At 40.9% G+C, this 23,166-nt stretch overlaps 1 long non-coding RNA gene across 3 annotated transcripts in view; it reads left to right on the top strand.

Annotated features, from left to right (window-relative positions):
* Positions 1-12,956: 12,956 nt before the first annotated feature.
* LOC112488161 (uncharacterized) overlaps positions 12,957-23,166 on the top strand; it is a 94,194-nt gene continuing 83,984 nt past the window's right edge. For all 3 annotated transcript variants that reach the window (XR_003051957.1, XR_003051955.1, XR_003051956.1), the window contains exon 1: positions 12,957-19,269. This is a non-coding gene — a long non-coding RNA (uncharacterized LOC112488161). The remainder of the gene's footprint in view (positions 19,270-23,166) is intronic.

Genomic DNA, 23,166 nt, shown 5'->3' with positions numbered 1-23,166 from the left:
TCCCCCCCAACAGCCACTCTGTTATGTGGCTGGAAATAATCTTTTATTGCCCAGTTGTTCGGAAGTGACCTCCTGCCCTTGATTAGATAGGGCCAAGTCCTATCACACGATTGTGTTTGAGGTGGTGGGCTGACCCTCGCCACCCCCACCCAACTCCTCTGACACACACACACACACACTATAATACCCCCCCCCCCCCCCACCAGCCACTCTGTTATGTGGCTGGAAATAATCTTTTATTGCCCAGTTGTTCGGAAGTGACCTCCTGCCCTTGATTAGATAGGGCCAAGTCCTATCACACGATTGTGTTTGAGGTGGTGGGCTGCCCCCCGCCACCCCCACCCAACTCCTCGGACACACACACACACACACTATAATACCCCCCCCCCCCCCCACCAGCCACTCTGTTATGTGGCTGGAAATAATCTTTTATTGCCCAGTTGTTCGGAAGTGACCTCCTGCCCTTGATTAGATAGGGCAAAGTCCTATCCCACGATTGTGTTTGAGGTGGTGGGCTGACCCTCGCCCCCCCCCCCCAACCCCTCTGACACACACACACACACACACTATACTACCCCTCCTCCTACCCACAACAGCCCTGTCCTTACCCCTCCACCCCCCGCCCCCTCTCCCTCACTGCTGTGGCCTTGGTGATCCTGTGTGAGGGGACAACAATGGGGGGCTTTAGTCCCGTCCGGCTCTTCCCGACTGGGGAGCAACAGAGTGGGGGTCATGGGGGACTTTCCTTTTTTCTCCATCAGTCAGCCAGTCACTGGTTGGAAGTTGCATGTCTCCACCCCGCTGCCCAAAGCCTCCATGTACCCTATTCCCATCCCCACCACTGCCACAGTTAAACTCCCACTTTCTAGTTTGCTCACCCTTCGACACCCCAAACCTTCCTCCTTCCTCTCCTGCTGACCTCCCACCCACCAGAGCCCCCTTAGACAGAGACAGATAGGATTTAATCTCCAACATTTTCTCTGGACCTTTGAGTGTGCTGTGTGGTCGTTCTCAGGTGGGCTTCCCAGGATCTTCTGGCTTTTGAGGAGCTTTGGATCAAGCTGGTTTTGATCTAGTTTAAAGACCAGGAATCATATGTTCAGACTTGGTCTCAGAGAGGCCAAATATTTTTCCTCCATTTTGCTTTGCTTCTTTTTTGAAATATTTTAGTTTACTATAGGGGCCAACCTAAGGATACTTAGTGGAAATAATTATATAAAACATTTTATTATTATTACTATTCTTATATGTAAATACTCATACATTTTTCTTTAATACACAACAGTTCATTAAAAGACCTTCGCCAGGAACTAATCTTTGAATACCTAAAAGCACTTCTGTGTTGGCCTCACCTTCTGGATGTAGATAGACATTTTGTACATTTTGCAGTAAAACTAAAAAAAAAAAGTGGGAAAAAAATATTGAATTCGAAACAAGATTTTTAGCTCTGCAGGGACTAGACTGTGTCTAAACCTAATGAAATATAATTTTCTTTTTATTCATCGGTGTTGTGAAAATAACACGGCAAACCATTTAAAACACTTTAATTCTAATTTTATATTTGAATTCCTCTTTAGTACCAAGACTCAGCCAAGGGAAGAGCACAGACGTCCAAAACAGTCCAGCTTTTTATGTAAACTGTTTTCTTAAGTTTAGTGTCAGTTTCACAGCCGTGCTATAACTGCAAGGGAAACGTTACCTTTTGGCCCCCTCCGCCCCACCACCTCCCCCCCTTGTGTCTTCTTGTTTGTCTCCTCGTTCTCTGGAGCTGTAAACCCATAACAAAACCTTAGGTGTCCTGTTTCACTTTGGGAATGAGGGCCAGCCTGTGTGAATAAAGGGAGAATAGACAGGAAGACAACTCTGATTACCTCCATAAAGGAGCTGACCTCATGTCGCTCCCTCTTCCACCTCTTTCTTTCCACCTTTTTGCAAAAATAGCTTTTCACATTTTACACACAGGCCAATTTGTTTTCCTGACTAATCTTACACGGCATTATTTCACAGTGAGACAAATGTGATTTTTTTTCTTCAAACAAACAGATCCAAGAGAAGGCTGTTAAACAATAATGTGGTTGTTCCTTTATATTTGGTCCTGGAATTTTTGTGAACTCTACACAGTTGTGCGTTGGGAAAATCTATATTTATAGCTTACGGTTACTGCTGCTTTGATTAGAGATATGGCCACCTGTTAAAATATGAACAAACAATTTTAACTGAAGACACATAAGATGGCATCAAATGGTTACCTTTGTATTATGCTGTACCAAAGTCCAAGATTTTACCTCAGCTACACTGGAGCACTTGTTCCATTTTTGGCACCGGCAACATGTTGAAATATCTGTGTTAGAGACATTGGTGTCTAAAATCATTCTTTAAGATTGACATCAGTGTTACCAGTGGGCCACGCCAGTAGACTGCAGGCCACCAGAACCTCTCATCTCTGTGAATAGAACTGTACATTTTATCAAGGAGCATTGGTTTGGCAGTACTAATTTCTGACACATTTCTGATTCATTCTAGACTCAAATGAAGTAGATAAAGGGAAACGTTATTCATTTTCAAGCACCAGTGCAATTTTAGTATTCCCTGGTATGAAATTAAATGTAATCTACCTTTCCCTGTTTAGTAGAATAGGAATTTTCCCTTTAACTAATTTGTGGTTAGTCAGTTTAAATAAATGAATGTCGTTAGGTGAAGATGACGACAGCCCTGTATCAGGTTCCATTTAAACGCCTGTAATAATCACATTAGTGTGTGTTTACATTCAGCCTATTACAGTGACTGAATCAAGCCTGGTGGAAAGTTTGAGAGCATCTGCTGAGCAGGGGACTCCATCCTCCCCCTTTTACCCCTTCTCCTCCTCCTCCTCTTCCTCTCTCTAGGGTCTGCAGCCCCAAATCTAGAGCAGGGGGGTCCAGAACAGGAAGCTTACAAGTACCCCTCCACCACCACCTCTATGCTGGAAAGAGGAGGGGGGGGGGCAGGATCAAAGGGAGAGGACACAGAAAAGGCTTATCTGTTGTTGATTTTAGGCTTATGCTCAAGCACAGGGTTCGAGCAATATGTCACGGAAATACAGGGTCGGATCATTGAATCTCCCCCTTTCATCTTCTTTTTTCTAACTGCCTTTGTTCTTCCAGGTTCTTGGACTAAGGTGGGTTATTGCACATTTTCTGAGGGGTCCTTTAAAAGACGGAGCCAGCAGCGAGAGCAGATAAGCCGGACGAGGAGTGACGACGTCTAGGCAGAGGTACTATAAGCATCAATCCATGCCATTTTGAAATCATTAAGTCATAATATCATTATATGGCCACATCAGCAAGGTAGAGGTGAAGCTATTTTAGCTAACAGTTAGCTGTTAGCTGCAATGGCTAACTTTTACTGCTTTTTGTTATGTTGTTTTCTATATTTCTTTGTGGTTCTATTATAGTAAAACTTTTTATATACTGCTCTGACAAAACATGACAAATTCAAGCATGTTCCTCTGTGGGTGTCGCCACAATGACAGACCACACACTTTACACCAGAAGGGCATCCTTGGTTCTATAAGTACAATGACCAGGGATACAATATCACCTATTTTTATTATTGATCTTACTACATAATAATAATAATAATAATGATAATAATAATAATAATAATAATAATGATAATAATAATAATAATAATAATAATAATAATATCTTACATTTCTCTCACATTAGAAAAAGACATTTTACACATAAACCTTTTCCCATGCTTTTCCGGCAAACAAACTGACAATTCCTTTCTAGGAAGTCTGGGCTGATAAGAAGCAGGAGTCCAGCTTCTTTGGTGGTTTTCAAGTTTGCTCCTTTGCTCCTGTAAAAACCCTTCAATCATTTCTATTCCCACTCTGCTTGCTCTTTAACATTTCAATTTCCAGCTCTGCAGGATCCATGATTCTATCGCAGCCTCCTTCAATGGCAGTATTATACCAAAGGGGAAATTGGACCTTAAGGGCAGGCACTTTCCCTGCTGTAGATCTTATTAGGAACGTCCCTCCATAATACAACCCAGTTTGACTCTGGAAGGCCACGCCCCTTCACAGAAACTGACCTGTCAGTCAGGTCTGCGGCTTAGACCCTGACATCGTCCACTCGGCTTGATTGGCACCATGTATGATGTGTGCATTCTCTGAGGGAGTATTGGGAAATACTGGTAGACGGCCAGGAGGAATTCTTTTCCACACTGCTGCTCTGCCAGAGTGTTTTTTGTATGCATGTGTTAAGTTGCTGAGGGCCGAAGGCCGCAGTTTGTCACACAAAGCAGCTTCAGTGTAGGCTAGCTGTTTAGCGCTGTACACTCTGAAGTTGTATGCATGCAGATATGCAATCCTGCACGCCATCCTGTGGAACAGATACAACGCTCCGGTGGTTTCCAAACTCCCCGAGTGCGCCCAAATTTCCAAAGTAATTTTCCTTGCTACCCAAAATTGTTGTTGTAGACTACTGTGCCGGCCGGTCTAATCTTTCCAGGTCCTGGAGCAGTAAATTAGCTGCAGATAAAATGTTTCTCTGTCTTTCTGACAGAGCAGGACCTCAGCAGAGTCTGGCAGAGAATGAAAGATTGTTTCAGTTTTTTATTTAAAAAAACTTCTCTTTTCTTTGCGGAATACGTTCACAACACATGTTGATCTTTTCTGCTGTTCCTCTATCTTGTAACCTGCACTTTCACCTAAAAACACTGTGAACTTTTCTCTGTCGGGGTGACCCAAAGTGTGGTTCCCATTTTTAAAGTTAATGGTTTGGAAAATTAAGAGTGGTGTTTTTGTTATGCAACTCCTTTCACTCTTAGGGATTTCAGTTTTTCTTCATTTGCTCTCCGCTGCATGCATTTGTCTTTATTCCACTCCATTCTTGCCAATAATTAAGTACAATTTCGATGAGCACGTTTTTCTTTCACTGTAAATTATTTAAAAATATGGCCAGGATTTTTTTTTTAAGCTTGTCTGTGAGCAAAGTGTGATTGCTCCGAGAAAAGGTGAAAATAGAGAAAAGAAATTTACATTTGGCTGTGACAGAAAACAGGGAGGTTTTTTTTTAAATAGCCAAATATAAGACAAAAGTTAGTGTAGCACTAAATAAAAAAAGCTTAATCAAAAGTGTAGACTAGCTAAACATTAAAAAATAAGAAAAGAAAATCCCCAAATGCACCACAAAGATGAAGAAAAGAGTTGAACACCAACACAAAATAGCAATAATTAGCCCAGTGAAAAAAATATTGCTATTAAAATATAAAATATTCTCAAAATAGGGTTGCCGAGAATTCTGAGTTAGCCCAGAAACAGCTAAAGTAAAGTAGCTTCAGATTATAATAATTACATTTTATTTTATTTTGTATCTTAAAAGGGTTATATCTTTCCTCTTTGTTGACAGAAACAGCAGATCTTGTACGTCAGGTAAAAGAAGCCTTCTGGGCGGTGACACCAGATTTTGGACGCCACAGCGCTGCAGGGTCAAAGTCAACATTACTGTAGGATTTCCTGGAATTTACCTAGAGTGCTGCTAAAACCCAAATTTGCTCTAACGTCAATTCCTGCCCAGAGCTCCGACAGGTCCGCCAGCATCTGCTCCGTTGAGCAGATGGAAAGAATAGCTGTCACGCAGGGGCCTATAGCTTTTCGTCTGCATCTGTTCCAGCATCCTGCTCGGGAGACGGCCAGCTGTGGAGGCCATGTGAGAAGTTGAAAGGAAACTTCAGCTGCCCTGTGAATCTCACACCATTACTCAGGATGAATCAAAAGAGGAACACTTGGGTCGAACAAAAGGAAAAGCAGGAGAGGAAGAAGGAGAGTGAACGTAAAAGTGAAACCAGCTGTCTGGAAGTGCCTTGTCTTTACGACGCGGCAGCGGCGCATGCTCATAACCTGGTTCATGTCTGGCCACAATCAAACGCTCAATTTGCCTTTACAGGAATATTGGAGATGTTCAGCCAAGGTTGATTTTTGAAGGTGTGAGAGTATGTGTGTCAGCATGTGTGTGTGTGTGTGTGTGTGTGTGAAGGGGGGTTTAGCTTTTAAAATATATATGAGGTGTAGCGAGTGTAAACAACAAAGGCTCCCTCTAATTCTTTCCTTTCCTGAGGGGTAGTGATCGCTGCGCACTCACATCAAGCCTGTCCCCCACCATCACTCTGTACAGGTGCAACTTTAAAGTCACTGAAGGCGGGTCAAACGTCTGCGCTTAAAAAAATATATCCTCCGTCTCCTCACTTAGGTTTTTCCTTTTCTTTTAGCACCTCGCTTTCTTTTCTGATTCTGAATCACAGAGAAAAACTGAATGAATGAATGCAGCAGTTCAAGGTTATTTTAAAAATTTAAAAAACACATGTTGTATCATTGTCACTGCTGTTTTTATCTTTCTGCAAAGTCACCGGTACTCATGACTTCAGGAGCCAAAGCCTTCTGTTACCTTTGTCTTACAGTGTCAACCTGCTCAAAAGTACAAAAGAGTGTCTTGTAGAAATGACAGAATTTCTAAAGCAATAATGTAATTTCACATTTTCAAATGCCCTGGTCATTTTGTTTGAGTCACGGAGGTAACATGACTATTTTCATAACACAGGTGAAGATTTTGAAGCTCAAATCTTTTTTCACTGAAACAGAAGTAACCACCTGCCTCCTTCCACAACTGCTCTTTATCTTTTTTCCCCTCTCCATTCCTTGTACATGCGGGTTGGTGATGTCAATCACGCTGCTCTCAAGTATTCTTTGGACTTTACGACTTTCCGTCTGCTATCTGTGATCCAATTCGCAGATAGACGAGTTGTCGGGAGGCCATTAAAACCACAGTAAATGGTCCCTGACTGGGTGAAACTGTAACTTGTCATGCTAAAGGTTGCAGCACTTCTCTGAATCTGCACCAGACATGTTGGTCCAGTGTTGACCTAAATAGGACCATAAAGCAGATAAGGTTATCGCACATCCTCAGGAAGTTCGTCTTTTAAAGAGAGTAAGGCTTTACAACCTCTAAAAGTGAAGAATGAACTTGCAGAGAACATGGATTGAAGTAAATTATTGAGTTTGGCAACCAAACTCAGATTTTTTCCAAAACGTATTCTCTACGGAGAGCAAATAAAATTTTACTTCTTTTTAACGTCAAGTTAATTTTCAACATTTGGTTATTTGTCATTTTCTAGGCCAGGGCGTACAGTCACGATAACAGCCTTGAATGTTAATGAGACGGGCTAATCAACGGTCAGCCATTATTCAAGCAGAGGTCGCGCTCTCTGCAGAGGAAGTGCACTGCTATTATCAGTCTGTTCCCAAAGGCCTGCATGAGAAAGGAGCTGGAGGTCGTGGGCGGGGTTAAAAGTTTAGTGCACTGTAGGTGCCAAACACTTACATTCAATACCTTCACACCCCGGCACCACCAGCATCTACATGTCAATGGGCCCTGCTTGTTGACTTGCTATGTTCCACTTCCACAGGGGCCTCTTGTAACTTTGTTGTCGTTTATCATTTTGTCTCTGACAACCCTCCTCTCCGTCCCCTCTCTCCTCAGCTCAGACCAACTTGGTTGTCTGATGCAGGAGGGGAGGAGAAAGAGATTGTGTGTGTGTGTGTGTGTGTGTGAGGGAGGCAGAGAAAGGTGGGGTGGTGGTGCGGGTGGGGTGAGACACATTGAGTTTGCCAAGTCAGGCAGAACGATCGACAGGAAGCCAGGCAGGAAGGAAGACGAGCCTCTCCCCATGAAGTGCCATTGTTTATGTGACGTGACTTGAAGTGGCCAAAAGTGACTGGTGCTGGTGCTGGTGGTGGTGGTGGAGTACTCGCCTGCTCCTCTGGCCCTAATGATGTGATCCATTTGTCATACTTGTTCCAAACTCCAGAGCTAGAAAATATAGAAAACCGGGAGCTTCACTTTTAATCCAACAGTGAAGGTAATAAAAATATGGGTTGGGAAGTTGCTATAAAAATAACGGTATGACCTCAAAATATTTTTCAAACTGGCAAAAACAAATCAGTGTGAAAATATGTGAATGCTGCAAATATGAAATCCCAGATACTAACTTACTACACTCAACATAATTAATTTAGTCCACAAAAAATGTGGAGAATTTGTAATCCCAGTAAACAAACAAACAACCAAACAGCCAAGGACTGACCTTCTTTACAATGAAGTCAAAACCCTAAATCAAACATTTTTTGCCCCTGCCATCTCATTGAAGGGCCAAAAACTAACAGAAATAGGGCAGATAGCATTATACTGACACGTAGTTGTGAGCTGTACGTGGGTGGTTTGCTTTTGGTAGAAAAGACAAAATGTTTTTGAAACTTGCTTTTTTTCCAGACTAACAAAACTCTTTAAATCCAAGGTAGGGTCAAACACACCCTCAAGATTCACAGACCTAAACTGTGTTGCTTTTTATTAGGTGTGTTTTTAGTTAATTGACCCAAAACAGATTGTTTTTCTTGGTAGTGCTGCCATTTCTTATTCACTTCTGATTGTTTGTCAGTACTTCATGTGCCCACACTCCAGTAATATGTGATCAGTTTTCAAAAATGTGTTTAATAGTGGCAATAAAACCCAATGTGTTTCCATTGTGCCCATGTGTCTCCAGGAGGTTCTGTGGGGGTGAAGCAGTTCACCTGGACCACCAGCTGGACCACAGTGAGAAAGACAAGGCACTGCTGATCTCCATCTGTGCACCAGTCCACCTCTGGAACATTCTCCTGGCCTCGTCCTCGCTGACTGAAGATTAGCCAGATAGCGTTATCTCCTGACCAATCGGATGCCCGGATTCATACCTCATCCCACAGGTAGGCTTTCCAAGAGATGAGCTGTGTAGAGAAGCAGGGTGTGAGCTCTGCTTTTATTGTAAGCCAACCAATGGGACCTCTGCAATGTAATCCAGGGCCTACCATGGGGTCAGCCATAGTCTGGTGGTGTTTGTTGAAGTAACAATGAGTAAAGATAAAATATTGCTGTTGTTTAAAGAAGATATATACCCACTGAGTTCAGCTTGTGTTGCAATGCTGTAGAACCGTCTTCAGGATGTACACTTCACCAAACCGTTTTTACTGTGTGATCCAGTAGAGGGGGCTCTGGAGCAAACACAATAGGGATGAAGGTTTTAGAGGTTCTCAAACATAACCTAAACTTGCTGCTCCGTGTAAATGTTGTACTAGAGAAACATTCTGCTCAGTTTGACACACAGCTGTAACAGACATCTGTCTAGAAGCCAGGTTATTTCTTTTCTGCTGTTGTCAAGCAAACAACAGAACCCTTCGATGAAAGCAAATACAATACCAAAACCAGAAGCATCATATTTTGTGTTTTTTGAATTGTACAGAATGAAAGACACATCTGGTTTAGCACTTTAGTGTTGTTCACTGACAGTTAATGCCTCTATGCCTGCACCAGAGAAGCATAATGCTACCGACATTATATATGAGGAAACATGAATGTTAGACATTAACAGTAAACACATTTCTTTTTTCCTTCACCTGAGAATATAATTTTATATGTTCCAGGTAGATTTTTTCCCTGTATCAGCCGTATCCATTGACGAGTTTATTCAGTAGTTTTGAGTTTTACCTCGACACATTTTCTAAGTATACTTTACTATTTCCTTTTACAGTCTTGGTGTTGCTCATTCTGGTTTGCCCATTTCCCCCTGGCACTTCAGCAGTATATAACACATCATAAAAAATATTTGGTAATATTACGTGACCCCGGTCAAGCCTTGAGAAACTCTTTTCCTGCAGTCTGCTGCCTAATTTGTCCTAATTCCCTCCTTCCTCCTCCTCCTTCTTCTCCTCTGTGTCTAATGTAAGGGACAACATGGTCACTGCATATTTGTTTCCCCTTGTGGTCTTTCTTGATTATTTAACCGAACAGATTCTTCCGCCATTATCCAGTTCCCAAAACTTACAAAAAAACCCCCATCTAACACATGCTTCCACTCTTCTGTTAGTTGCCCCTCCCTCCTACACTCTGATGCTTGCTTAATTCAGACTATTTCACCTTCATTAGGCTGCATTTCAAGCTGCAGGGCACAGGTAATGTAAAGCATTTCCTCTTTCAAATCGCAGGCCCAAGCTTTGGTTGCTAGGAAGTGGAAGAGCCTCAATTGCAGCCATTTCCTCGCCAGTGTACTGAGAGGTCCTATTACAGCGTTTAGGTCAGGGCAATTGGTGTCATTACAGGCAGCCAACTTCCCTCCACCAAAGTAATGAATTAGCCCGAGCTATTTAGGTTGTATGATTGCAGTTGCCAGGGGAGATGAGTATGAAGTGGGGGTATAATTATGGTATGTATCCCTGAGCGGATGTGTGCTAGTGTGGGCCAGCAACGGGGGCGGTTTCCACACTTGTCTAATAGGTTAATGTATCTGCTGACAGGCAGCAGGGCGACATGGAAAGGTGCTACTGTGCTCTGCTTGTGGACTGTGACTGACGGGCAGAACGGTGCCAGTCTGGGATTTTTAACCCTGCGCTTCATTTACTCCAAATGACTCAGGCTCATCGTCCAAGAAACATTTTTCTGCTCCCAAAGCGTTCACAGGGGATTAATAATAATTGGAAATAATGGTTCACAGAAGCATTTGAATGGAATTTGTTTGGTAGGAGGCTAATGTCATGTGATCATCACTACAATATCACTGGGCTCAAATTAATTACAATTAAGAGCACTGGTTCTTTACAAGCTTCAGGCAAAAAAAAGAGATGATAAATTAGCTCATTTATCATGAAACAATAGTGAGGTTTGATTGGACGAGCCATTAATGAAACCAAACTGGAGGAGCTACTCTGTTTTATTTCCCTGGAAAGTGAATATGCAAACTTTTTCACTGGACTTTTTTATATTTTTCTCCCCTGGACTTTTGAATACGCACTAAAAAACCTCACAAAATGTAGTTCAACAACTCTCAATCAATCAGGAAATTGTTCCATATCTTGAATCATCGGTGCATTTAGGTGTATTTTTTTTACAATATTCTTTTAAAACTTATATTTATATATTACAAATTATAATATTTAATTACTATGTCTGCAGCATGGTGCGCAAGTTCAATCCATCCCATCAGATAATTCATTAACATATGTTAAAGTTTTTTCATGTATGAGTACATGTTTCTTTTTCTGTTTCACATTGACAGCTTATGTATTTAATGCAATTAATACTGTAAAATATCCTGCAAAATATCCTGCAAATAAGTCCTTAAAAAAAAGGAAAACAAATCTTGCAGTCCTCTGACAAGCTGTTCCAAACTCCATTCCAGAATTTTAAAATCTGGGAAACTGTAACATTTTTGGCCCTAAACATTAAAGCTGCCTCTTGTATTAATATCTTCAATGGAAGCAAATTAAGTGCCACATCCTCACAAATTAAAATCCCTGCAAATACTACATAAAAGTGAGAATATTTTAGTTTTCCCTTCAAGAGGCCGCACCTTTAATGGAATTAAAGCTGCATCAAAATTTGTGAAAAGCTGCCAAAAGTTCAAAAACAACTACATTTCTGGTTTGGGGTGTAGCTGCTGTGCCACACCTTTACATAGTTTTACTATCACTGTCAATGTTTGCCTATTTTCATAGGTGCACTATACACATTATGGTGTATACCTTCTCAGTACTGGCTCTTGGTTGCGTCAGTGCTGTCTGTAGGTGTAGTCTGTAAATCAAAACAAAAAGACCACAAGGCTGCAGGTCTGCAGCTTGGAGCTAAGTCCTGTGTGTCATGCCCACAGGTGTTGGTGTTGATGCTGGCTGGGGTTGACTATGATGGTGGCAGCTTTGTTTTGTCAATGGGAAGTCGAGCGCTGCAGCAGACAGTGTGCCAGGAGACAGACTTCACCAACCGGAGAGTAGAGTGTAGTGTAATGCAGGTGGAGGCTCATCTTTGGACTTCTTTCCCATCTGCTGTAACAAACTTTGCATCTTCGCAGGGACATCCTTAAACTGGGGCCCCAGCTGAGGACAGGAACTTTTTTACTTCAATGGGCTCTCTTCCAAGGTCTGAGTTCAAAGTGCATCCTGCAGTCGTCGGATTAAACTGTTTTATGGATTTAATACACCGGCAGTAAAACACAAGACCTGCGGTAACCGTCCCAGACTTTCTGTGGGTTCTAAAGGGTTCACTCTGAAGTGGAATGGGGACAGAACCTTGTAAACTCTCTACGTCTCTCTGCGCTCACACACATGCACAGCTCTTGTTTTTGGCTCTCCGTCGTCCCCTCTGCTTTTCCTCTACATCCTGCAAACCATATCTCATGTCAGTAAGAGCAGGAAGAAAAATGTGCAGCCTGATTATTTCTCAACACAAACACCATGTGTCTGCTGCATCCGTGTGCCCCGTGTCTCTGGGTCTCACCCCGCAGCTGCTTTTGCCACACTTTAACCAGTGGTTCCACATATTTGTCCCACACTGACTTGGTTTGAGCGATCAGCAAACCGAGCATCTGCTCCCTGTCCTTTCACACACACTCACAACCCAAGCCCACCATGGTTTTGAGGAGCAGATGTGAGAAGAAGGAAACGTTTGCAGCCTGGTTTGGTGCTGCGCTGCAGCTCCTGAAGTTTTCCTTCAGATCACTTGCAGAGCAGTTGCATATCTTAACAGTAATCAGCACAAAACCAAACTGTCATCCCTTCTCTGTTGGTTAAGCCACTAATGGTGGGTTCCTGCCAAATGGCATAAAAAAAAAAAAAGGAGACCTGCATAACGCCACCTGGTGGTCCTCAATGCTCAAGCCAAAGCTTTAATCAACTGGTGAATTTGTGTTCAAAAACAGTGTGTGTTTTTTTAATTGTTTTCTGAATAGACTTTTTGAAAAAATTATATTGTTTTATTTTTTTGTTTATTTTTATATATAAGACTACAGTGTCTATAATGAACAACATGAAATTGTCTTTAGATATTAAAGCTGATTTTCTTTTTTATTTGGATGTTATCTGTCGTTTAGCTCTCCATATAAATGTTGACTTCACTTAAGCTAACAGGAAAAACAAGAATTCTGAAATGAAACTTTACTAGAAAATGTATAAACTAGAGGAAGGACCATTTACTGAGCAGTAATGTGTTCTGCTGGGCTTATTAATATTCTAAAGGTACTTATACAGTGCAGGTCAGAGCCGTACTTCATTATCTCAACATGTGGGCTACAGATCTCTCCGTCTGAAAATACTTTGGAATGATTTCGGTGAGAGACTTCATATAAATCCATAAAGTTTTCTGCAAGAAATTCTTTATAATTTTTTTTAAAGCTGTCGACAGGAATCAATTTCAAATTTCCTTCTGCTGCACTAAAAAAAAGGAGCTTTTGTTCACATAAGGCACCAGTTTCTAACAGTATGTAGTTGGTTTGCCATCATCCCTTTTGCAGCTAAAGGTTTAAAAGATACACTTTACAATGAGGAGAATTATTTTCTCTGCCTGATATTTTAACATTCACAATGCTTTACTTTTAGCATGTATACAGTTGTACACAGCACAGTGTTGTGGTGGTATGTGTTGGTGCCTTACAACAAGGTTAGTGGTGTTTTGTGTACAGCTGCATGTTCTCCTCCAGAAATGTGTTTTCCTCCCAAATAGCAAAAACATTCAGACCGCAGTATGTGGAAACTTAGTTGACCATAGGTGTGAATGTCTGTCTGTCTGCGTTAGAATTCAGTCTGTACAATGTGACTTCACTGATGTGGATTCGTGGTTCTTTGAACCAGCGACATCCAAATATTGCTTGCCTTTTGTTTTGATCTGTGCGCAGCAGCAGATGTTGTGAGTTTTCCCACACTGGCGTATCTGCAGGGGCATATCAATAGCCTAATCTCATGCTGATCGTCAAGTCATTACATCACATAGTGTGATAGCATATGTGGAACCACCACTTAAGTTATCCAAATATGTTATCAATAACACCCATCTACCTGGTGCCACAGATGCATGAAACGCAGTGTGTTAGATCCCAGCCTGACTCTGTCTCCTTGAATAGTGGCCTGTAACGTACGTGTGAGTGTTGTGAGGATGAAGTCATACTTCACAGTCTGAGAGAGCGAGAGCTTCACTTCCTACCTTTGGAAGAGAATGAGGGTTTGTGTGACAGCTTGATGGATGATCTTTTTTTGTACGCGCTGCTTGTGGAATAAAATGATTTCATGTGGTTCTGAGGCCGCACTGTTCTCGCTCGTCTGGAGCAGCACAGCAATTAGCACAGTCACCCATTACATTCACTGTATGATAGGGCTGCAGTGTGTTTTAAGTGGGTGTGTTGCATGTGGAAAAGAGGGCTTGCAGTATGCACGTGTTTGCAGATGTGAAAGTCAAACCTCACGGGACATAATTTTAAAACCACACTTGTAGCTTCTTGAGACAACTTTGGCAAATATTTGCAGTGACAAGTGAAATACACATCTAGCCTTCGCCAGTAAACAATTCACAGCCGTTTAGTGCAAGCTTTCATGGATTTCAATTTACATTTCAATTTATGGAATTAACTTCCGTTATCAATCAAACTAAGCAAGGATTACTCCGGATCAGCTCCAAAGTGAAATATGGTGGAAACTAAAAGGTGTAGAAAATATAAACCTTGTTCACACGTGAGGACAGATTTCCCACTAACAGACCAAAAAAACTATGTCCTCTATAAAGCAGTCATTGTTTAAGCGAAGAGTCAACTCTGTATCAATCTTTGAAAAGTCCTGAGTATGTACTGTAGAGTGTGGCCCATCTATGTGCATCCTGAAATTAATGATTTGACAGACCTGGGGGCGTTTCTAGAGATTTAGGAGAACCTAAACCTAAACATACTAAATCTATGAAACTGTCTTTCAAAACAAGGTATCAATGCATTTTGTTTACTCTCCATAATTAACATTAAATCTCTCCAAGTGGGAAGCTAAAAGTTAGTCTAAAATAACTTTTTATAAGTCAGGAAATGCAAAAAAGTACATGAGGGTGGTGCAGGTTATGTCTGAGTGTGCTCCTAGTGAATACTTGTTTTTAGTGTTGATGGACGGGCTCTTTGTGGTATTCAGAGGTGGGATTGTAATCTATTGCGTGTAAAGATGTGTATTGGTGGATTGGATTTTAGTGAGCAGGATTGACAGGTTAGAAATTAGTTGATCAGATTGGCAGTCCAGGGTGTAAAATGTAAATTGAATTGAGAAGATTAATTCAATACGCCTCTTTTTTAACTTGAGTAAATTGCTCAATACTTAGCCATCTTGCAATGTCCAGTGAGTTTAGCATTTATATGAGTTGTTGTCATTTATATAACTTATGTTTTGACATTGACATGAAATCAATTATTTCTACTCATTACATTTTTAATAAGAAACAAGAAAGTTCCTGCACCAGTAACTTTAGAAAAGGAAACTGCAGTAATGACTAAGTAGCCATGTTGGGCATTTCCATGGGTCTGAAGACTGAGGTAATGCAATTTGTCCGTACATATTAAACTGAGCAGACTTAGAGGCAGATGTCCACTCTCATTACTCTACTGAAAACAGAGAAGGAAGCAACCAGACCTCTGCGAAACCAAGAGTGAAATGAGGGAGCCAGCTCCAGTTAGTGCTCCCACATGACAGAATGCCAAAATAGCATGTAAAAATAACCCAGCATAAAATAATTCCATTCTAAATGGTATTTTAAAGACATGTTACGAGCGGTAATCATAAATGTAAGTGACGTCAGCCAGCCTCAGCCACAAGTGTAGCGTCCAGCGTTAACTTTGCGGCAGAGAAATTACAGCAGTGGGCGGAAACATGGAGTTACTTATACATCTGACCTAAATATTAACATTCTTCCAGAAACCCTCAGACTGTGTCTATAAAATCTCCACTGTCACGAAAAACTTCCAAATGAAATTTACATTTTCAGAGTCGTGATGTAATCGTTGCATTTTCACTATTGTCTGTGTGAGCTTTTCTCCAGGCTGCAGGTTTTCTTTGGGAATGTCAGTCCCAGGTCTGAATGACAGTGGTGTGGTTTTCACCTGATTATATGATAATGACAATCTGAGGGAACTGATTTACTTCTGAGCACACAAGTTCTTTCATTGACCTCAGTGACCACACGCTGTTTTTGTGGCTTGGCTGAAATGTATGACATTTACGGGAGCTGTGAAAACCTCTCCCTTAAAACCTGCACACATTACAGCTATTAGGAGGGATTATGTAATTTTACATTTTAAGAAAGAAATTCAAATTTAAAGGTTCCTTTTGGATTATTACCTGTCAAAGTGTATTAAACACATTTATTATATGCAAAAGAAAAAAAAGTTGACATTTTTTGTATAATAAAATCCAGGACACATATTTGATCAGAGTCTAAGCCAAGATGGTTTACATCCTGATAAGAAGTAATTAAATAGGTTTTCAAATTATATGAATTATTATTTATTAATCTCAAAAGCAAAAACAGTCTCTGTTAGCTACAAATAAATTGCTAAAATTAGCCAAAAATAATAAATACATGTTTGCCCAGAAAAAAACTTTTTTTTTTTCCAAAAACATCTAAAATAAATTCAAAAACAGCGCATACCACTTAAATCCTGCCCCTGTGCCACTAGTGGTCCTGTGGCCTGATTTTGGGCACATCCTAATGTAGTTTCCTAAAAGACTGACATTTAGGTCCTGATCCTTTCAGAGACAGTTTTGTGAATGAAATAAAACAAAACTCAGGGAACTTCCTACTTTCCTACAACTGTGACCAATAGATCAATAAAGTAATAAATGAAACCATCTGGGGCAGAAAGTACATTTTACCTTTTGCCTTTTCGCTGAACAAGGAGACATAAGGAGGAAACAGGGAGAGTAGATATGATTTGGCAGCATTTTTCCATTCCTGAAACAGGACTCTGCTCTGATCTGCTCCACTGCTGCTGTGAGGTCAAAGAGCATGATGTGTGCTGGATGTTTTTGTCATTTATCAATAGCCTGAGATTAGATTTCACTCATTCACAGAGTTAGTTGGCAGCGTTTAACAGACAAAGTGCAGTGAAGGCGGTGTCTGGATGGCTTACAAAAACAGCTGCTGCATAAACCTGGTTTTTCTACATCCTTCTCCTGGACTACGTTCAAATACAAAGATTTGTTTCCCATTATAGTGATTTTTAGAGCTGTTATCTACAGTATCCTAAGTGTATGTGTTCACTGAACTTTTCCCATCTTTAAAACTGATGTACCAGTTACTCACCTGCACCAAATGCAACTGAATAAAATCAGTGATTTGACATGTGATCCAGTCCAGTCTCATTTAGTCAGTTTATGTAACTTTGTTTAAATTACATGCAAAATTGCAAAATTACAAAGTAACTGATTTTAACCGTAATTGGACTCTGTGTATTGGGATTGTCCGTCCACCAATCACAGGCTGAATCACGGATGCATTAGGCCCCAGTCTTCTCCAATAATTAACTAATTAAAAGGGGGGAATCACAATATTTTTGTAATTGTTTTTTTTAAACCTTGTGATGTTTTTCAATTTTCTTTTCTTCCTGACGCTGTTTCTATAGAGTCATACATTGTGAATTCACATAAACCTCATGACTGCATGAGACCATATTCAGGATTCAAATACAGGCTGAGGCTTTATTACTGGTGTATGTATGCATTAGTGTATGGACCAGTTAGTCCCAGAGGCCTGTAAATAACAATAATCCAGCAGCAGGAGGATTGTGGTCTGGATTCTGAAGCACTTTATTAGGAGGAAGTCTGCAATTACATATTTTCAGGGTAAACATTAACTAGCGCTGTAAAACTGGCCTCCACAACAACGGCCCCTTGGACTGTAATGTACACTATATACTTATATGATTCACTTTTCCTGCAACAGTTACAGACACGGCTGCCCAGTTCTGCAGTCTGCTTTATTTTAGCAAACTATTAATCTGCTGCTGTTAGTTTCCATTTGAGGTTGTTTTCACAGCATTAAGAGGAAAACCTCACAATTTATAGGATTAAAGGGTACCCTTCTATTAAAATCAGGCTAAAAATACAGTGCGACCACTGGCGCTGGAAGTAAGTCCTTTACAGAAAATTAGCATTTGAATGATTTATTTTGACAGCAACCTCAAAGTTATTCCTCCAAATAGAGATGCCATAGTTTTCCTGGATTATTTAATGATGCTACAGTTTCATGTAATGCCCACTGGTTGCTAATATTCCTATTCATTTAAATCCTGTAAAGACAGTTTGGGTTGAAGCACAATCGCACAAAATGGCTGAATTAATTCAATATTAATCTATAATTTAAGAATAGGGTTTTGCTTTTGTCAGCTTTTTAAGAGTGGTACGTGAAGCGTGGAGGGTAAAAAAAAAGACATTGAAAAGAAGGAAGGTCATAATAGCTTACAAATGTTGCCCCCCACTCTCTCACTCCATGCCCATCTGCGGGCAATTTCCAGATCAGGGCAATTGTGATGGATCTCTACCATTCAGGTGTAATTATTTTAAGAGAGATTGAGCTTCTAAGCACTTGGAAAACATCATCAACTGAGGCCCTGCTGTGTGTTAATGCTTTTTCTGTTCTTCTTCTGTGGACCCAATGGCAGATGGAAGCGCTTTAGTATGTTGCTGTGAACTGCGAGGACGGACAATAAGATAAGACCTGTTTTTTTTGCAATAAAAATATTTTGAATTCGGGGTACAATTTAAAAAAAATATCTCAAGCCATCTGTACTTTATCTCTAAAACAATCTATCACTTTAACAAATTATAAGAAGAAAGCACTGCCAGCATTCAAAAGTGTCCAAAACATCAGCCAGAAAGCATAGGAACTGAGACGTGGTCTGTGGTCACCACCTGCAGAACCACTCCTGTAGTGTGGGTCTCTTGCTAATTGCCCATGATTTTCCCCTGTTGTCTATTCCATTTGCAACAATTGTGTGAAATTGATTGCCAATCAGTGTTGCGTCCTAAGTGGACAGTATGATTTCACAGAAGTGTGATTGGCTCGGATTACACTGGCTTACACTGTGTTGTTTAAGTGTTCCCTTTATTTTTTTTAAACAAATTTATATAAACATTTATTCTACTCAGACTTTATGCAGCAACATTAGGTAATTATTTGACATTTTCTACAACGTTCCTAAATGCTGATGAACCTTGAGTTTTGCTGCACCTGTGTTGCACGATTTCATTGGCTGGTCTGCACGCGGACAGGGAGATTGTTTACGTTTGCAGTACCAAACAGTACACCAGTACCAAATAATGGAACGCATTTTTTTGGTTCACATTTTGGACATCGAAATACGAAGGACATCTGACCACGGCTGTGAAGTCGACGAGTCACAAAGGATAAGGTAAGGATGCGAACTGACTCGGAGAATGGGGCAGTGGGGGTGCACGCAGCAGCGTCATATACGTATAAATGAGAATGTGCGGGTGGGAGGACAGATGGGAGAGAAATGACACTGCGAAGAAGTGTGAATTGGTCAGGAGTGGCACACTGCACTGCCCTTGAAACAACTGCAGAGTGGACTTAGACTTGGATTGTTTATGCTTCCGTGTTTGTCACTGTACAAACAAATTGTGATAATATTTAGAGGACCAAAGTTCAGGATGGTACTTATTAGAGTAGTCTTGTGGATTTTGTGTAGGATTTCAGTTCCGAATAGCATTTTGACATCAAAAGCTAGGACTTAGAGATGCCTTGTATTAATGAAGTTCCCTTCTGTAGATGCATGAGTCCCCAACCCCTGGTCCGTGGACCCGTACCAGTCCGTAGGTCAATAGGTACCAGTTATTTACGTTCTACATTTGAAAATAATCTGGCACTATTTTCAAAATATCACATTTAGACCTAAGTCTAAAATATGCTTTATTTTGTAATGATTGGCTGCAGTAATGACCCACAGTAACGGCTGGTACCTGTTGATCGGTCCTTGGTGCATTATGTTTTATGTGTTTTATGTATGTTTGTACCACTTGTTTCTTATTCCGTATTTAACAATAGTAAATGCATTGACACCTGCTGGAGGGATAATAATTGTTTAGAGGAGTGACACTCAAGCAATATCTGATTATGTTTGTCACATGACTTATTCAAGTACACGCAGTGCTTCTGTTGTTTCTGCTCACTATTGGATTGTTTTGTAAATGCACAGATGTTTTCTGTTGTGGATATGATTTTTTTTTGCTGTTTGTACTAGTTGTTTGCCTTCGTAGTTGCCATTTGAAATATCTGTGAACCCTGATTTTTCTTTTAATTTTTGATTAATACATGAACCTTGAGTAAATATTTGATGATGCTTTCAATCAAGTATTTTGGAATGGAATGCGCCTCTGATGACCAAGAGTCTGTGTATTCTTTAGCCACCACCCAGAGGATTTGTGTCTGTTGTGAGCTTTCGCCTCCAGGATGATGGAGGGGAAAGGAGGTGTACTGTACGGCTAAATGGAGCTAAATATAGGAGGCCATTAGCGATGCATCATCTTTTCCATGTCTTTTTTTAATTTTGGGTGGAGGTTGACCTATAGGCCTCTTCAAATATCATCAGCCCAACCATCAATCACTAATATTAGTCATTAGGTTTGAAATGTTTTTGTGTTGTATTCTAAAATAACCTGTTGATTCATTGTCCCAATGTTTGTGGCAAACCCCACCCATCTGGCATTGGAGAAGGCAGCAAACATGGAACTTTTCTTGAATGCTTCAGAAACAGGTCCGAGCAGTGCACAGCACAAAGGAACCACTGACAAGTGCCTGGAAGCAGCATCGCACTTAGCTTCCAGGCAACTCCCTCTGCAGTGTCTGTGCTGCTTGTTCCAAACCTGCAGCAGTTATTCGGTATCTTGGAATCTACACAGTGATCTCCATCTGTAGACAGACCACTAATGGAGCAAAATGGAAAAATAAGTGTGGAGGAAATTTTGCACTTAGACACACCGTTTTTAACTCATAACAAAACACAAAACAGTCTGTTTCCGACTGGAAAACGGAGTTAGTGCAACTTTGTAAACTGCTCACTTCTGGCACCAAAGGTTTGAGAGAACATTTGCAGTTACAGCTCGCAGAACCACAGGCGTCACTTGTCTCCTGCTCCCTGTTTGTATTCGTATTGCTTACAAGACTCAAAATAAACTTGTAAGACCAATGGCTGTTGTGCTATGAAATAAAATAGTTGTTGTTCTTAGGATTTTGTGAGTATTTGTAGGATGGCAACAACTTTACGAGGTGACACAGAGTGAAGTTTTTTGTTAGCAAAGGCTGTTTCACTACAGAGTAGCATAAGAACCATTAGTTTGGTGTTAACTAACATCATTGTTGTGAAGTTTGGCCCGATCGCATTTACGTCCTACAGTCTAATGTATGTATTTTTTAAAAAAAAACAAGCACTACCTTTACCATGTTCAGTATTGTTTTTAAAAACCGCTTAAGTGTTACAGAGCTTGTTAATGTCTGGATGTGTACGCGCATGTCATGACAAAACCACTCTCCTCTGCTTTCACACTGGACAATAGTAAATAGGAGTGAAGAATGTTCTGTTTGTCCACCTCCTTTTGTTATTTCCTGTCACCTGAAACTCTTCACACTTGATCAAGGGGCATCTATACACACAAGTCAGACTCATCCCATTAATAAGTCACGTCCATGGTATTTAAGCAAAGCTCGGGATTTAAGACTTCCTCTTCGCTTGATGGAATTTGCCCGGCCTTTTCCGAGCTACCTTTGTGTGACTTATGTGCCTCCGGTGGATTAGGGAGTACTCAAAAGCCATTTAAATCACAATCCTCTGCGTTCCGTAGCCGCACTGAAAGGACAATGTAGTATACTGGAAAAAAAAGGCCCAACATGCACCAGGCTGATAGTTATAAAGCAGCCATATTCTAAAGAAGGGCCCATGAATAAAAGTGCAAACCCCTCTATTAGGGGAATGTGCCTGAACTTGAGCTGAAAGGAATGTTTTGGATTCACAAGGATCCTGTGTGTGAGACTTTGTGTGTGAGTATGCGGTTGTATGTGACTATGAGAGTTAAGTACATTCAAATTTGAGCGTGTGTGCACGTAAGCTGTAAAGCTAAGCATGAATTGATGAATTGACCTCAGATTAGAGTGTTTCCTGGACACGCAGGGCTTTTTGCCCCCGATTTATTTATTTATTTATTTATTTATTTATTTATTTTCAAAAGATCTCAGTCTCAGCTTTGGCTGTATCATCAACAGCATGTCTGATAAGTTCATGAAAGATCACCTCTGTGCCCCCAGCGAGTGTGTGTAAAGCTACTGTATGCAAACCTTTAGCCGTGGTATAGCTCTGGCCTCATCAAGGCCTCTGTTTATGTGTGTCTGTTGAGCTTGTGTGGTTAGAAAAAAAGAAAAAAAAAATAACAGAGCACTTTCTTTTTAAAAATGCAGCGGAAAAGGGACATAAATCTTCTCTCGTCCAACTCCCCGGACGTCACGGAAAACTAAGACCGTAATAGCAGCCAGACAGGCTAGCAGCTCATAGAGAGAACGAACATATCTGTCACGGAATCCGAATGAGAACATGTTCTTCGTCCTGTCGGATGCTAAAAGCCAGATCAGGAAGTATAACTTTTTCAGTTTGTGTGGGTATATGTGGATTTATTTCCATGGATGTGTTTGTGGATCTGTAAGTGTGTGTAAGGACACTTCTGAAAATGCCTTTCTGTGCGTCTCGGGTTGAAAGACTGGGCAATAACATGCAGGATATCTCTTGGCCGTGCTTCAACGACCGGAGCCCTGTGAGGAAGTGACTCATTTCAGAGGAGAGAAAAGCTGTGAGGGGGGGATAAGAGGATTTTTGTGTCTCTTATTATCAGTGAGCCAAGGCCACACTCGCATGCCAAAGAGGAGAGAGATGAGGAGCAGGTTGGGAGGAACTGGCAGGAGGTGGAGGAGGAGGAGTTGGGGAAGGTGTTCGGAGGAGGAGAGGACAGAACTGGGGGAGACGACGATTCAGCTGTTGATGATTGGATCATTTTAGGAAATGATCTCTGACCTTTAATGTGCTCTGAGCCAGGGAGTGTGTGCTGGGTAAAATCTGTCTGCCTAAACCTGAGTGATGAATGCTCACGCTACATACTAAAGCAAAAAAATACATTTTTGTTTGGTTGAATAAAAAGTAAGATTTTTATTTTAGTTTATGCTTCAGCCAGAAAAGTAAAGCTTTCACTGTAGTCTAGGCCAGGAAGTTTCAGGTAGGTCGGTAAAACACCTGAGTAGAAGGGAAAGA

This window comes from Cynoglossus semilaevis, chromosome 15 (genome assembly GCF_000523025.1).
Source record: "Cynoglossus semilaevis isolate Cse_v1.0 chromosome 15, Cse_v1.0, whole genome shotgun sequence".
NCBI classification, from domain to species: domain Eukaryota; kingdom Metazoa; phylum Chordata; class Actinopteri; order Pleuronectiformes; family Cynoglossidae; genus Cynoglossus; species Cynoglossus semilaevis.
This window is presented reverse-complemented; position numbering and strand designations above follow the sequence as displayed.